Genomic DNA, 18086 nt, shown 5'->3' with positions numbered 1-18086 from the left:
AGCTGCATTTTTAAAAACTTACTTTATAGAGTTATAATATATTCTTATATAGTCATTCTCATGAACAACATGCGGATCTCAGAAATCTAAAAAAAAAAAAAAAAAAAAAAACAGTTGGTCATGCACAATGGAGCATTCACAATAATTTTCAGTGATCGCATCTTTTAAGTTGAATCAAAACCAGCCGCAGTTTTTGTTCTCACTCTGCTGAAATAAGGTTTCTATTTAAAGAAGAGTGGAATCTGAAGATATTATCCAGCTTGTGTATCCGTATCATATTTATTTAGGACAACAATGTGATTCTTTCTAGATGTGCTTCTTCACTCCAAAACACTGCATGAGTTCACCTCAAGGGAACTCGGGAATAAAGATGCATTGGTTATACATAATTTGGCCCTTAAAAAGGAACACTATGCGACAAGGTGTTGTGTAGCAAATAAAGAGTAACCAGACTATACGGCATGAATATGAGAGTCTGGTCTGTGTTACCAAGACCTTGAAGGTATCCAGGCATTACTACAGTTGTTAAAAAGACAGAGGAATTATCTTGATTGCTGCCAAAATAAATCTCTCCGGTAAAGGTATTATTTTGTTATGTCAAAGATCTCACCACACGCTGACACTTGTTAATGCTTTTGTAATTTATGAAATGGTTATTTACAGGTTTGAATCTGTAGCCAGAGTGGAAAGAGGGTTTCGGTTTAATTGCTGTGGAGCAAGGTACTACACGACAAGGCCCAGGACTGGAAAGAAGCCAGATCGCTCCACTGTCGGGCACTAATAACACATCACAGTGACAGAGATGCGCCTTCCCTCTACCTTCCTATATCGATCTCCCATCTCGCTGTAATAGTGCTGTGAACACCAGCTCTTGGCTCTTTACTGTGTCCAGCCCACTTACAATAAAACTACCCCTCCGCTCACCTTTTTATAATGCCTGAAAGGTAGCGAGAACAGCCATGGGCAAAACTGTTGGCGTGCTTGGCGTCGATTCACCTGCCTGTAGGATATAGGTTCACATTTTTAGTCCCTTAAATGTCTTAATTGTAATAAAGAAAAAAATGTGTGCACGTATTGATAGCTTGCAGGATGATCTGCTCCTGTGTCATTTACCTGTGTGACACGACATGGAGAAGAAAAAAAAATTCAATAATGTTTTCAGCTGTGTCTTTGACTAATGCAAATAACCTGTAAATTATACATGAAAACACAATTATCTATAGATGGAGGAGATTGATCAGTTTATTTAAAAGGTTTGTGCCATGTATGGCAGAAACAAATCACTGTAATGTAGGCATTTATAATAATGTGTGATCTTCTGTAAGGAGGTTTCAGCATGTTTTCAGGAAGGCTATGTATAATGTCAGTCGTCAGTCACCACTTTGGACCAGACAGAAATATCTCAACAAACTATTATAGGATAGATTGGATTGTCATGAAATTTGATACTTCGTGGTCCCCATGGGATAAATCCTACTGACTGGTGATGCCCTGACTTTTTCTTTTCACGCCACCATGAGGTTGAATTTATGGTGTTGGAGTGAAACGTCTCTACAAGACTGACATTAATTTTTCTTACAGGATAATTTTTAGTGACTTTGGTGATCCTTTGCAATATAGGCAAATATAATTTCTCAGAATTTTGTTATGACAATACCTTTGCTAATGATTCCATGAGCCTCATCTGTTTTTTTATTTGTAAATGCTCAAAATACTAAACTAAGGTAAACATGGGTAATCATTACACCTGCTAAAAATCAGGTTGTTCGCGTCCAACCGGGTCACAGGTTCGATTCCTGGCCCGAGCGAGATACTGAACTCCGAATAGTATCAGTATGAGCACTTCGGATAAGAAGCGTTTGAATGGGTCAGTATATAATACAAAATCATTGACAGCGTAGCGCAAAGCACTGTTGTGCCAAAGAATGAAACTCTTAATTCAACTGTGATATTAATTGTTTAGTTTATCGTTTAAAAGTTTTAATGTCTAATTTCTCCCCAAACAACATAATTAGAACAGATTCATATTAAGATATTAAAGAATAATGTTAGAAAAGCTTTCTAAGCTTATTCCTGCTTGCTATATTGACTCTATGAGAAATAACTAAAAAAAAAGACCAGCCAGATATTTTCTTAAAAGAAGAAATGGCACAACTTCTCTTATTATGAGATTTAAATTTCATCCACATAAGCATCAAATAAATAAATGAACATTAAATGAACATGTTTGGCAGTGAACAGTGCATTAAGTAATTGCAGACGGGAAGGATGGAGCGGTACGTCTAAGGCAAACAATTGCTGCCCATGTAGCAGACGTCCGGAGGGAGTCCAAGTCTTTAGTCAAGGACTTGTGTTTTAGTTGAATGATATAAAAACATGACAAAATGCCTACTCAAGAGAAATAAGATTCTCAACCCTTCCCACGGGGATGTCTATATAGGGCAAGAGCTCCTCACATCTCTCTCTCTGCCTCTCTCTCTCTCCCTGGGTGTGTGTAGGCATTGTCAGAAACAGGCTCTTAAACCTCCCCCATCGAAAACAACCACCACGAGCATTTGTAACAACACGGTAACAACTTCACCTCCACGACTGAAACAATCTCCGGTCGCAAGGACAAAAATTACAGCCTATATTTTAGGGTGGTTTTGGAAGCACAGCATGACACAAAATTACTTTAATTAACCAGTTTTTAAATGAAATGCTTCGTTTTTGGTGCAACCAAACAAAGGAGGGGTAAATTCAGGGTAAAGTAATTTGTCACAATTTGCCAACCTTTTGTCATAAAATCCACACTGCAGAAAAAAAAACAAACTCTCGTGTTTCCGCCTCAGCGTGCTGAGATTAGAAAGACAAAAACTCATAGCTTCTTCAGGTGTATGGTGTTTGTGCTTTGAACTTTTTTTTTTTCATAGGTGTGTGCGGTAGCTTCTTTTGAGCATTTGAGTAACTAAATGGGAGCATAAGTGCGATGTTTGTTGTTTTTGATTTCAGTGATGCCTCAGGAAGGAATTTCTGCTTTGGTGGTGAGGCTGGCTTTGAAGAGAAGGTGTGCAATGTTTCTCAAAACAGAATATGATTTATTTATCCTGCTAATGCCACATTCAGGCACACAACACAAAAACACACACAACACACACACACACACACACACACACCACACATACTTAGATCAGAGAAATGTTAAGACAGAATACCGTAACGCTGTGCCAGACTATGCTCTTTGGTATTTTCAAACAAACTTTATATTATTTTACATTACATCTTAAAAATTGATAAGCTGGGGTTCTGGAGCGATCATAACGACAACATCCTCAGTTTCACTCCTTTATTGCATGTCAACCCCATAATCTCTCTGTCCCCCTCATTTCTGTCAACTCCGCCCTGTCGGCTACAAAATAAAAGCATAAAATGTCCAGGAAAGAAAAGATATGATCCTGTGTCCTGTCAAGTGAAATAATTTTTAATTGTCTTATATTTTTAAATGAGGTTAAGATTAATTTTTCACATTTATGGTTTTTGACTCACAGTACTTGCTGTTTGCCCTTTATTTATATATATTTTTATTTATTATGTTTATTATTGTTATGCATTAATACACCAGAGCAATTCTGCTGTGATCAACTGCACCATAAAAGATAGTAGCAATGGAAGTATCTGATCAGTATGACTGAACTACATTCTGTATGAACAGTAACACACACAACAGGTTAACATGCTAGCTTGCAATGCTACATTTCTTGTGCCTGAAACATGTGAGAATCCAACTAATTAATTATTCAATAAACGCCATCTGTGTTTAAAACTGCAGCTTGGGAAAAGTAACCATGTGTGCATGAACATATGTTTATATAAAATGAAACTGGTGCCTCCAGCATAACCTCCGTGGGGACCAGTCCAGACAATATATCGTCTTTCAGTCAAGGTTTAGTTACAACTCTGGACTAATGCAGGATGGAAAGTATAGGCTGACATTAATTATTGATTAAATATTGAATTTAAAATGTTTGATAGCTGGGCAATTAGATGCACAACTTAGTAAACAATAACCAAGTCAAGTGCCTATCATAAGTATCACTCCCTTGGATGTTTTACCCCTTTTATTGCTGTCATAAATCAATCATGGTCAATACAATTTGCCGTTTTTAACACAAAAAATACTGGAAAAAAAACTCTTAATGTCAAAGTGAAAACATTCTATAAGTAATGTCAATGAAAATATATAAGAAAAATAATTGTTTGCATAATTATTCAACCCCTTCAAGTCCGTATTTAGTAGATGCACCTTTGTCTGCAATCACAGCAATGAGTCTGTGTGGATAAGTCTCAATCCGTCTTGTACATCTGCACATTGCAATTTTGCTCTATTCTTCTTTGCAAAACTGCTCAAGCTCTGTCAGGTTTTGTGGGTATCGGGCATGAACAGCCCTTTTCAAGTCCAGCCACAAATTCTCTATAGGATTGAGGTCTGGCTTTGACTTGGCCACTCCAGAACATTTACCTGGTTCTTTTTAAACCATTCCTGTGTAGCTTTTGCAGTATGCTTTGGATCATTGTCTTGCTGGAAATAAATCTTCTTCCAAGCCGTGTTCTTTTACAGACTGAATAAGATTGTCCCCCAAGATTTCGGTGTATTTTGCAGCATTCATTCTGCCCTCCTCTTTTCCTTCCAAGCCTTCCAGGGCTGGCTGCTGAGAAACCCCACAGCATGATGCTGCCACCACCATGCTTCACAGTGGGGATGGTGTGTTTTTGGTTATGTGAGTGTTGGTTTCCGCCAAACATAATGTCTTGTCTGATGGCCAAAAAGCTAAATTCTGGTCTCATCAGACCAAAGAATCTTCTTCCACTTGACCATGGAGTCTTTCACATGCCTTCTGGCAAACTCTAGTCGAGATCTAATATGAACTTTCTTCAAAAGTGGCTTTCTTATTGCCACTCTCCCATAAAGCTTTGACCGGCAGCAGTTGCTATATGCGCAGTCCCAACTCCCAGCTTGTAACTCTTCCGAGTTCGTGGGGTCTTGGTGGCTTCTCTCACTAGTCTCCTACTTACACGGTCACTTGTTTATGAAGGCGGCCTGATCTAGGCAGATTCACACATGTGCCATATCCCTTCCATTTTTGTGATTGTTTCACTGAACTCCGGGGGATGTTCAATGCCTTGGAAATTTTTTGGTATCCATCCCCTGAATTGTACTTTTCAATAGCCCTTTCCTGGTTGCTTGGGTGTTCAGTTGTCTTCATGGTGTAATGGTAGCCAGGAATACTGATTAACCAGTCTCTGGACCCTTCAGACACAGGTTTTTACCTCAATCACTTGAGACACAGCCACCACCACTCAGGTGGTCTTCATTTCACTAATTGTGAGACTATTGGCACCACAATTGGGTGGACCTCATTGATGTTTTCATTGACATTACTTTGTAGAAATCTGTTTTCACTTTGACTTTTTCAATAATTTTTGTGTGAAAAAAGCAAAATTTTATTGACCTGATTGATTTATGAAAGCAATAAAAGTGTAAAACATCCAAGGGGGTGAATATTTATGATAGGCACTGTATAAATAGTATTTTATATTGGAAAATGTTAAATATCATGAGGACTCGGACTATTACCAACAACCACACACTATGCACATGGCAATCCTGAAAGCACAGGTAAAAAAAAAAAAAAAACTCCTGGTTAAACGTTTGCTAAAAGTCAGCGATGTAACGGGATGATGACATGTATGAAAACTCTACAGCAGACTTAACATACACTGAAGTGACGAAAGTTAGAATCAGTGCTGAACGTGAGGCTGTGTGAAACCATGATACGTTCACTTACTGTTCTACTAGTAATGGGCGGATCAATCTAAAATATCGATAGTATAGATACCAAGTTGGTATCGGTATCAATAATACTTGCGTGATGAGATCGATACTTAAGTTTCACTTTCTCTTCTCTACGTTCAGTACACAGCTCCTGTTACAGCACGTGGTTGTTCCTTTCAAATCAATACAAACGCATAAAAAACACTAAGTGGAGAGAGGAGGAGGGGGATCCCCAACCAGTACCAGATCCCGGCACTGAGACATAGGTCACTGGCCTTTTAGTATAGTCACATATATCCAGGTAGCTGATTTATAGTATTCCTATATTTCTGTGTCTGACCCCAAAACTATAAACCTGACTGCTTCAGCAGTGTTATCACTCAACCACCTCAAATTCTTCTACGTTCTGAGTGGTAAACATGTCTGTTAGAGTTACATTTGCAGCCTCAATCGCAGTTTACAAATTTATTTTTCGACGAATTTTTCTCTCCAACTCCACTCTGGCAATGATGTCACACACTCTAGCTCTCGGACATCTTCCAATACACAATTTGCCATGGTTTTGCGATTTTCGGCAAAGCATTTGGCAAAGCGCTTAGAAAAGTCACCTTTTGATCTTTTTTGTGGTATGTGTGACAAAAACTGTGGGAGGGTAGTGTGCCAAAAAAAGGGCCGTAAGAATAATAATAATAATAATAATAATAATAATAATAAGCGTGATGAATAGTATATAGTGTGCTCTTTCAGGCACACTCAAAAAAAAAAAAAACTTGAAAGACTTGTCAGCCTGCTTCATTTCCACCTCCAGTTGAGCAGTGACTGCTGACATCACATTACACAATCAATCATAAAAATCTGCATTTATTTAACTTCTCAACATGACACAAAACTGTATATTTACATTTCCTGCAATGTCCTTCTGACCTCGCTGTAAAATAGCTGAACAAAGCGTTTTGAGGTATTGCACAATAAACTGACATTTTTCCCTTGATATGAGTTATTCATCACTGCATACAGTTCTGGCTGTAAAACTCAGGTACTCTGACTGTGTTCATGTAGTGTTACCAAATGATTCATAAAATCTGCCGAGTTTGCACTTTGGCTGAATGTGGACATTTTTCTCCTGAAATGTTCGCCATAATAGCTCCGTACAGAATTACAACGTTGCTGAAGGTGGCAATCATGTTGCCAAATTAGTCATCTTAATTTGACGAAAAAAAAGGAGAAACAACAGAGAATGACAACACGAGTGTCTCTTTAACAGAAGAGAGCTACAGTTGTGGCATCCATATACATTCTTCCAACAAAAGGAACATGCACATTTATTTCTCTGCCTCACTGAAATGCACACGCAGTGCTACTGCAGATCAGTGTAACTGCTTTTGAACTGTATTTCTGTCAATACCGAAGCTTTAGCAGTTTCTTTGTTTCTTTATCGACTTATGTGAAATGACTCATATGAGAGATGGAAGATAAACTGAAACAAGGCTCTGCTCACAGATTCCTCGACACTTCACTGGACTCATCGCGCTTTTTAGTTTAATGTTCTTGAAGGTCATCTCATCTGAGAGGCCCGTACAGAAATATTCACTGAAGTGAAGTCAGAGTGCAGAAATAAATAACTTCATGCTGTAGTATGGGCGCCATTCACATGTGATCATCCTGTAAACAAACACATTTGTCTTGATGAGAAGGTGACTCTGATTTACTCAGAAGACGTAAAAAAAGTCAACATGCACTCAGCGGTCACTTTTATACAGGCAAGCGGTAACCTCCATGGCTGTGAAGTGAAGCCAACAGAGGTGCTAAGAACTGCACTTCCTCGAATGCCCACTTGAGGCTGGCTACAAAATGAGTCAGTCTCCATAAGCCCTCCATGTTCAAATGTCCAACTTCACAGCAGAAATAAACATGTTTACAGCCTGGTATAAAAAACTGTTTTGGCCACTTTGATTGACAGGTGGGTGCTGTTACAGGTGGCCTGTTTGAGCAACCAGGCTTCATTGAGTCCGCCTCAGCTCCACCAATGGGCCACAGCTTTGCCCATTTAAGGATTAACCGGGAGGCGGCAGAGGCAGGACTGCCAAGATGGTAGAGCTTCTCTTCAGAAACCTGTGGGTGACGACATGGATACAACATCCATTCTTTATAGTGTCGATGTTTTTAAGTAGACAGGTGTTCAAAGAGAGAAGTTTCATAAAATTAGGTCAGATCACATGATCATGATAATAATGCTGAATGCTAAGTAGTAGTTTCAGATTAATATCGATCTACTGTCAAGCTTATAATAAGTAACAGTCATTAATAATCAGTATTCTGTCACAGTGATGTATGAAAAACAGATTTATCTGTCCTCGTTATGAAGACATTCAGAATGTTTTACAGCCTTTCTGTTGCACAAGAAAACAGCTTTTGACCCTTTTTTTCCAGTGTTAAGTTATTGTTAACAAACACGTGACAAACGTGAAAACTAATACACATACACATGTAACACACTTGTCATTTCTTGTCCCACATGTTGCATTTGCGTCAGAAGAAAACGAGTGAGGAAAAATTTGAACTTAGTATCTTTAGCAGCACGTTATAAATGTCATCTGAGTCATGCAGCTGTTACTAAGAGATAGTGATGTTGACAAGTCAAGGACTGATGATGAATAGACTATTGTTATTTAGTGTGTGTGTACTTCTGTTGTTGGTCGTCTTGACTGGCTCATAATACAAAGCATGTTCTCTCCAGTAAAGGGTCATGACCGATAATGCTTTTATTCACTTACTGATCCTTCAAGTACAGTATACAATAGATGAGTGAGGGCATGCTGTTTCAGGGTTTTCCTTTTGCCAGCAGCAGGAACATATCGAGTATCCCAGCTTCAATGTAAAAACTGAGTATGTTAGTAAGATTTTGAGGCTTTTATACACCAAACATCTGGCAACAGTGAATATAACTACCACGAGTTTTGGTTCCATTCCTGAAAATTTATGGTTGAAAAGAGGCAGAACTTTTTTGCTTTAGAGCAAACTATTAAAACCTGCTCAGTCCCCTCTAACAGCAGAATCAGAAAAAAGTGTACCAAACTCATACCGTACCTCTAGTTATCATTTTTGCACCGTCTAATCTTTAATTTCCTCAAAGCTTAAAATCCTTTGTGTTTGCTACAGTCCTAAGAAGGGGAATCACTGGTAAAAGGCTGTTATTTGGGACTCTTTACATCCGTTTATAATAGAATTATGTGTCTCTATTCTTAAATAGATTCTAGTGCATGAATGTACCCATTAATACATTGGCTTCCTTTGGAATATTGTGAGGAAGCCAAAAATGATTATGCTCACAATATACTGCTAATTAAATTTAATCTGGTATGTTTGCACAGAAAAAAATAAATGGCAGGTTTGTGTTTGGATCGCTGTGCCACAATATACCATTTTTGTGAAGAGCGTCACGTGTTCAGCTGCATTATTTTTATTTTTTTTAACTTGTTTTGAGTCGTGTCCTCTCCACACAACTTCTTATGACTCACAAGCTCCTCCATCTGTTGTGTGTCATTAAATGTACATATTTGATGGTGCAGCATCGACAATCTTTAAAATGATGCCATGTTTTGTTTTATTTGGAGGATTCCTCTGGTCTTATTTTACGGTGTAGCCTTTACAGGATACTTATAAATAAAGGGAGACAAGTAGCTCTAAAGGTTGTTGCAGTTCCTATTGGTCACCAACAGAGGTTGATAAAAGTCATGGATGACCTCATGTCCTGAGGAGCACATTGTGATACAGCGCTGAGCAAATTACGGTAATGTGATATTTACAGTCTGTTGTGTGTCCTGCACTGGTTCCAATCTCTCCCCAGCTTTCCTTCAATTGTCTCCAGTTTAATTGCTTTACTGCCCCCTGAATACCCTTCTCTCTTTCTGCTTCTCTATTCTCTGTGTGTGTGTGTGTGACTTTTTTTCTTTTCCTCAGCGCTCACACACACACATGCATGCAGAGAAACACACATACATTTCCTCTGGCCCCGAGTCAGGCAGGGCAGCTGCAAAAGGCCTCACCAATGCGGGCTGACGAGAAGTGACAGCTCTCTGTATCACTCCCTGGCACTGACAACTGACAGATGGATACCACTCACACACACACACACACACACACACACACACACACACACACACAGAGAGAGAGAGAGAGAGAAAGAGAGAGGGATAGAGAGACATACTGTAGAGAGAGAGGATGATTCTCCAGCATTATTCTCTTTTCACAGGGCTCTCGTGTGATTGAGTGCTGGGTAGAATAACAAGCTTGTGTCATGCCAACCTTGAGCTCTTTTCTCTTCCCAGACACAAACATAAACACTCACATATACAGAGTAAAGAAAACCTGCAGTACCTGCATTGGAGTTCTGACAGTCAGAGAGTCAGAAGGTAAAAAGGGCAACAGTATTTTCAACTTGAAAGAACATTTATAATAAAATAAAGATAAATATCTTACTTAAGAGCACGCATGACTGACAGCAAGGTGTGAAACTGAAAGGTGTCCTTTTTTCAGTATTTATTTTGTGTATGGTGGCCCTGAGAGATCACACAACTTAAGCATGTATGCTACAAAGTAAGGGAACACAAACACTGCAAGTAGCACAGACGACAATGGAAACGTGACAAAAAGACACACACACAAAAAACTTAACTCATTTTCAACACCACTTACGGACCGGCAACTTCATTAACTTCCTGAGCCACAAACCATGTCGACAACAAACGAGTCCCAGCTGTGTTCAATGCTTCAGTGTCCCCCTGGACATTAAAATCTGGTCGTGTTTTTTAGTTTTTTCTTAATTTTGTGCACATGTCAATTGTGTCAAATGTTTTCTTATTTGCTCGTGTTCATGTGTGTTACAAGTGTTTTGTTAAGTTGCAGTGTGATATACAGTAGGTGTGATGAATATATATTAATAAACATCACTCTGTCTTCTTGATTACTCACATGCCCGTTGTGTTAACATGCTGTCGGTGATGTAAATGCTTTGCTTGATTGATGCCAACACATCAACAACTTGTGAACGTGTGGAGATTCTCAGTTCTGACACATTGCAGAAACTACATGCATGACTATGATGATCTTTTCGACACGAGACACCAAATAAGCATTTTCCCTCCACATTGATGTTGTTTACATTTTTAATGAATAAATTATCTAAGTGACTAGAATAATAGACTTAACAGATGTCCATATTTTCTTACATTTGGCTTAAAAGAATGACGTGATTAATAAGTGTTCATTATATGAAGGAATTTAAGATGAAACTGACATTTTCTGTGTATTTCTTTCTTTTAATAAGATTTATTATTTGATTTTTTTCAATATGTTGTTGGAGCTTGTTGGGGAGAGAGAAATGGATTGGATTGGGTGGTTTAGGGGGGAGTTCAGCAATATTATGGTCAATATATCTAGTTATATCAGTGCATCTATTCTTGTATGTTGGGATTTTTTTTGGACAGTTCAATCCAGATAATTCTTTTTAAAAACCTGTATGATGCAGTAAAATAGACAGACACAGTTACAGTTGCCAGGAGAAGATCTTTCATCTCTGCCATTGATAAATGCTGGCTGGTTTATTTTACTGACATATAAAATAATAGAAATGGATAGATCCAATGTATTTCACACCATGTCCGTATCATCATAGATCAAAATCAAGAGTTTAAGCTCTGTTGTATCAAACTTTAGCTGGCGTGTTTTCTTAACTTCCTCTATGCTGCAGAGGAACAACATCCTAAAAATATTAGATTATGCAGCAGACACATGGCTTTGTACTTACAGTAGAGACATTCATTTTCTTTTTTACATACACATTCACAGGGAACAATGTGAGGTTCAGTATCTTGCTCAATTACAGGTATGGAAGGAGAGTGAGAATTGAACCACTTAAGGAATGACGTGTTCACACTTGATGAATTTTGCCACAGACATCTCACAATTTAATAATAATATAAGGGGAAAATAATTTTATGACTATATCCTTACACCATGTTTCATACAAATCAGATCAGTACTTTTTCAAAGATACTTCTGACAGAGGAACAAACAGCACAGAAAACAAAACCTCCTTGGCTGATTTTTTTTTGTTACAAAAACTAACTTACAGTTTCTCAATTCAGAGATTTGCTAATTTCTCTCTAAACTAAATCTCTTTTGGTTTTCATATAAAACAACATTCCACTGTGAGAAACAGTTTTCACTATTTTTAAACATTTAAATGCTAAGCGATCAATCAAGGAAATAATTTGTAGATGAGTCAATAATAAAAACAGTTTTTAGCTGCAGTCTTGTCTGGTGTGCTGTTGTTTTGTCAATCTCACCTACAGAGAGCTGACAAAAAGTTCACGACAACCTGAGCACCAAGATGTGAAAACAGTCAAAATCTTTCTTCTTTCTGTCATATCAATCTTGACCTGGTGAGATGTCTGGCTGCTCTTTAAGAAGAACAGAAAGGCCTCCGGTTCTGAAGGATCTGCTCTGCAGTAGAGCTTTGATGCATCTTTCTTTATCAAATGATCATGCAGCTTCTGATATGTTTAGAATTCTTTGAAAACTTGCACAAAGATAGATATAAAAAGGTAGATATCATGCAGGTTCAAGCTCATTGCCTGAGTCACAAAACAAATCTATTTTCACCTCAGCTTTTTGGATTGGTCATATTCACGTGAGAATCAGTAACCAGGCTTTTGTGGTGGTGACTGACTCAAATGTGCAGAGTGAGAAATGTGGAAGATGAGAGGAAATATTGCGACAGTAAAGGAATTCCCAGAGGAATAACGGCAAGCGGACAAATGAAAATCCAAATGGACACTGCGACTGCATATAACAGCACACGTTCGTGCCTCAGTAATATGAATATTACCTCAGAGCTCCTGCATCTTCTCTTAAAATATACCTAAAAATGCACCACACTCCCTTCCCCCACGAACAGAACATTAAATTAAAAGTCTCCTCTCAAATCCGTCACCATGACTGCAGTAAACCACCATCTACTCTGAGAAATCAAATTTTACACTTGACTGTAAGAGCCACACGGAGAGAAGTTGGCATTCAAGTGCAACATGCTCCGATTTGATTTTAAGTTGGCACACACTAAGCATCCGTGCTGAGTCTGATTGAACTAATAAGCTCATGCCTGAAACCTTAAGTGACACTCTAAAATAGCAACAGTGTCAAGACTCAAATGGGCGACGCCACACCAAGGCGATGATGACATGAGTATTGTGTATAAAGAGGTGAAGAGTATGGTAATGTTGTCAGAGCTCCCCGAGGCCTCGCAGCCATCATACAGCAAAAACAAGAACCTCGGCAATACGCTGTCTCGTTACTGGCTGGCACATATTCTGTCAGTCTTCCTAATGCCAGACTGCTGCTCTGATTACTTCCTCTCCACTTCCTGCATCCCTCACAGACTGCTTGACCTTTTGTAATTACGTAAAACGATATTTATTTCGCTCTTTCTGGAGGGTAAATCTTCAGAACAGGGAAAACTTGTGATCACGATAGCTCGAGTCTCATGTGATCATCTTAACTACGGTCTCTCATGAGCATGATTGCTAGTGTGTTGATAGCTAAAGGCAGCTTGTTTTTCTTGGAGGGGGACGATGAGTTTGAATCTCAGCCAGGAGGAGTGGACTTAAAGAGGCAGGGGGGCTCTGCTGCAGCCTGCAAACCCCGAGAATATTTCATGTGTAGTCAGATTACTGCTTGTGTTTTTGCTCTTGTATCAAGGATGAGACTGTGTTTGAGATTTTGACATTTCTGCTAGGATAGGAAGTGGCATGAAGAACGGCAAAGAACATGGGCTAGAATCGAAACAACAGTAATGTGAACACACAGTTGCACTGGAGTGCAACAGCAGCTCAAGAGAAAAAGTATCTCAATCCAACACTTTCAATACCCTGTCTTCAGGAATCTGCTGATACCGACTCCTGATCTGAGACCAGAGCTCTCGTTTCCCCAAATTAAAAATCTAAAACCGTTAAAACACTTCCTCACTGTGTGGAAATGACTGTGATAATGCTAATGCAGGTAACAAGTCTGACATTCATGCACTGATTTTATTGTTCTACTAGTTCTAGTAGTACTAGTATGTGATGGAATTGTTCAAATGTGTCAAGCAAAAAATGCATAATTTAGAATTCCCTGATTGGAAACCCCCTCGTCATCACGGTTACAATGAAATCATTAGGGAGTGATCACGTCATGATTAAAACAGCCCTGACTGTCAGCAGGAAACAAGAAGCCGACAGCAGCATTCCAACATATTTCCTGGACATCAGATTTTTTTAAAAACTCAAAACATTCAATTTCTTTTTTTTTTATTTAAATAAACCAAAAACCAACAAATATGGCTTCTTCATTGATTTTCTGTTGTACTCCAGTTGCTAAAAAAACAAACAAAAAAAACTTGATCAGGCTTATTAAAAATGAAATATTTCAAAACAACTATTTCAACAACGCAGTGCCTTCATTCATGGATAGTTTGTGAAATAATAGAATTCTAGTCACACATGACTTTTAAACTATGACTATTTAAAAACTTAAATAAATATGTTCCAGTGTATTATACATATGGCCTATCTATTGTAAACATATGTCATGTTTTGTCTGGTCTAGTGCCTGAAATTGGATTTAAGCTACACTAAACCCAAAGCATTTTTCCCTTTTTTGTTTTTATTTTCCAATTTTTTGAACATTAGCGAGCGGCATAGTGAGTACTTGTGTTTTCACTGTAAAGGCCAAACACTGCCTCCACATTTAAAAGCAGTTGCTGTGAGCTGCTGTGAGGAGACAGCCGCTGGTATCAGCTGCAGCTTCACTACTTTACTAGTCAGTGACCTGCCATGACAGAATAAATGTAACTGATAATGGAAACACTGAATTTTTAGAATATTGACAGAAATAAAATGCATTGAATTTGACTAATACCTGACCTGCTTATTGAGGTCAGAATCTGAACAGATACAGCTCCAGCACATCATATCAGTGCATCCCAACCTCCTAATCCGCTGTTTGATTAATGTACACTCAGTGGAGGAGATAATATTCAACGTACAGGAAGATTCAGCCGCTTCATTTCCCACTCGGTCTCCACAGAACCTGTTTTCTTTTATCATCTGCTGTAATATAGTGAAATCTGTATATTTTCACTCTAAATCCCTCCTACGCATAAACTCACACAGGAACACAGAAGAAATCTGCCATGAAACTTAATCACAAAAGGTCATGTTGGCGAGAGAGGAACAGATTAAATTAGCATAGTATTAGATATGGAAAATGATTTCTGTCAAATCAAACTGTAGCACAATTATAATATGTTAATTACTTATTTCATTAAGGAAGTTGATTGCAGTTCACAGATGAAATCATGCGGGCAGAGACACCTGGAAAGAGGTGATGAAGCCTGAAACCAGCCTCTCTCTTCTCTCCTCTGTCCCTTTAACTCTGACTCCTCATTTTTCCTTCCTGCGTTCCTCATCATCGTTCCTCGTCTATTCTCACTTTGGCTTTTCACGTATGCTTTAATTGCCTGAACGTGCAGCACAAAAATTCTTCAAAGGGTGTGGGACTTCTCGTTTGTTCATCAAAGGGAAGATGATGGGTAGTGCGAGATCATATGACCTACCCCATAATGCCCCTCAAGGGAACCTAAGGAGCCGAATCAGCCAATAAAAACATGGAGGAAAATACAAGAGCAAAGAAAAGATTTTTCACTGAACATGCTGGAAAAATAAGATCAGATTTAACAGTTGGTGTTAGAACAACACGGACTTGTTTGTAGTAGTAGGAAATATGATCTGTGGCTGTGTGTTTATTGTCTCGTGTTGAGAATGAAGAAAAATTCAGCTTGAAGCCAAACTGAACAGTTTTGTGATGTTTAATCCTGCAACGTGACCAAATATTCATTATTTCCATGACAACTGCCAACTGCTTTTGTTTTAAAAAGATTGAGGAAAAATTAATCATTTCATTGTTTGGTTCATTTATTCAGGCCACATACTAAACATTTATTAATTTCAGTTGTCATGAGTAGTTTTTTTGTGGTCATGAGATTAGAACAAGGAAGCAATGCATGAGGTGCATGAATAGCTGATAGCTTCATAAGAAAGCTTCAATTTTACAGTTTTTACAGAGTCTTTCAACTCATGTGGAACTGATTTATTATGCATAACGTTAATATTTGTACATGTAATATTTATCTCGTAAAAGAGGTTGAAAGAGTGACCATAATAAAACACTGGATTCCACATTAAATACTAATAGCTGTCAACCAAACTGAGATGGAAAACTCTTACGCCAGCAATCTACCTGATACAGTATGCAGAAGCAGGCCAAGACACATCAACTATACAGAGAATAATTATGAATTTCATAAACTATAAATAAGCAGCAGGTAACATGCATACACTGTAAGATTGAGTGTGGTTCAGCGCTAGCATGGAGATCAGGAACTCATCAGTTAGGCGTATGAAGAATAATAAAGCACGGTGACACATGCTTCGAGTTTAAATGTTTATATCACGCTTCACTGAACATGAGGTGGAAGAAATGGGTTCAATCTAGTTTAGCAGAAAGTGACAAAAGTTTCTCAGGAATGGATAGAGTGGGTGGAAATGCTGCAAAACAATATTCACATTTACATCCCTAAATCCAACAAACAATTTAACCCTCTGCGAGATGCGAGTGTGCAGGAAACTCCAACACAACAGCAGCAGCCGAGGAGAAAATATGACACACAGCATTTCAAACCATTCAGTATAAATAGTCAGTCTCGAGGACTCAAATGCCAGTTTTTCATTTTCGCTGCAACAGATCAAGAGAATGAAGGCGACATAACAGAGACCCCAATTAACACTCATGTGCTGGCACAGGGCACTATTTTCAGCAAGGTAGTGTTGTCTCAATTCCAGTGCAGCCTTTGTGTACTTACGTACTCAAATAAAATTTGATTCGATTTGATTTGATTTATTGTAATCAACCACCTCAGCTCCAGTACCTTCCTCTGCCACCATTTTCACAATGATATTGGTCCTTCCATCTTTGCTATGTAGCCAAAATGGCAGCCACTGAGGGCAAGAAGTGTCCAGAGTTCCACACTTCACTTTCTTAATATTATGAGTGGACCATCCATTACTCACAGTGCACTGTATTTTACCATGATTGACAGTGTGAATGCACTTATGTACTTAAAAGGAGCAGGTGTAAGTATGGAAGTATGCGAGTTGAGACACAAGTATTTCACAATGCATACAAATAACAGCAGCAGCAGAAACAAGTCAAGTCACAATATACACATTGACTTAAACAGCAAACACTTACCTTTATGAAAGGTAATCCCACTTTGCAACACCAGAAGACAGGAAAAAAATCTTCTCTTCTGTAGAAACAATCCTGAAATGACATGATGCCACTGTTTGTAGTCAGGTTTCCTTTAGAAATGTTAGAAATGCAGATGGAGTTAGCTGCAGCCTCACAGCAGATGCAGCTCACCTGTTGTCCTGCAGGTGAGCACCATGGCAAAAAGGTGGGCGGGGCTTAGACAAGATTAAATAGACCGCCTTCAGCTGAGGGTGCGCTGGATTTACGTTGCAGGCTGGAGAGTTTGTCACATGATCTCCCTGAACGAGCTCACAGAGTTCTCACCAGTGGAGAAATTTGATCTTTGATCTAAACTTTCATTCAGTGATGCATGTGCATGATTTATACCTACTCTAGGTGTGATGTTGTATGAGCAGAACAATGATTGTTCACTTAACCATAAAGCTGGCTTAAAACTAGCTTAAATTGAATTTATTTAGTAGCTTTATATGAGCTCATTATTCTGCCATTTGTGTTAAAAATTATGATATTTATACTCCAATATATTGTGCTCTCCACAATGGAATGAAAAGTGATGAGTGCATTTATTTTTACAATGTTTAAAGGTCCATTTAGTAGCTGTTCTGAAGCTTTCAGTTGCAGCAGGTCTCCCCTCACTGCAATGTGACACTGTGGTAATGCACATTTTTACCAGCATAGGCCAGTGAGGATGCTCGGTTGCCTCATTTGCCTTGTAGTATGTATGCTGCTTATGATATCTGTATGGATAAATCCATCAGTGTTTGAGGATTTGTAAGCTACATCCACACATCACCAACTTTTGAGCTATAAATCATTCTACAAAGCCTTCATATTTTTCCAAATTGGATACATTTCTGGCATAATTCATTATCTAATCAAGTAGGCAGAAAAGTTTAAGCTGATC

General features: G+C 38.5%; 1 protein-coding gene across 7 annotated transcripts in view; it reads right to left on the bottom strand.

Annotated features, from left to right (window-relative positions):
• Nucleotides 1-17381, bottom strand: part of LOC104931635 (relaxin-3 receptor 1) — a 75383-nt gene extending 58002 nt beyond the window's left edge. For 6 of the 7 annotated variants that reach the window (XR_003463559.1, XR_003463558.1, XR_003463560.1 and 3 more), the window contains exons 1-2: nt 17333-17381; nt 17162-17233 (exon numbers count right to left, since the gene is read on the bottom strand). The gene's annotated coding sequence lies outside the window, so the exon portion shown is untranslated. The other variant, XM_010746681.3, reaches the window with a different exon arrangement.
• Between the last annotated feature and the right edge of the window lie 705 nt (nt 17382-18086).

The sequence above is a fragment of the Larimichthys crocea genome, chromosome XIII (assembly GCF_000972845.2).
Source record: "Larimichthys crocea isolate SSNF chromosome XIII, L_crocea_2.0, whole genome shotgun sequence".
NCBI lineage: Eukaryota > Metazoa > Chordata > Actinopteri > Sciaenidae > Larimichthys > Larimichthys crocea.
This window is presented reverse-complemented; position numbering and strand designations above follow the sequence as displayed.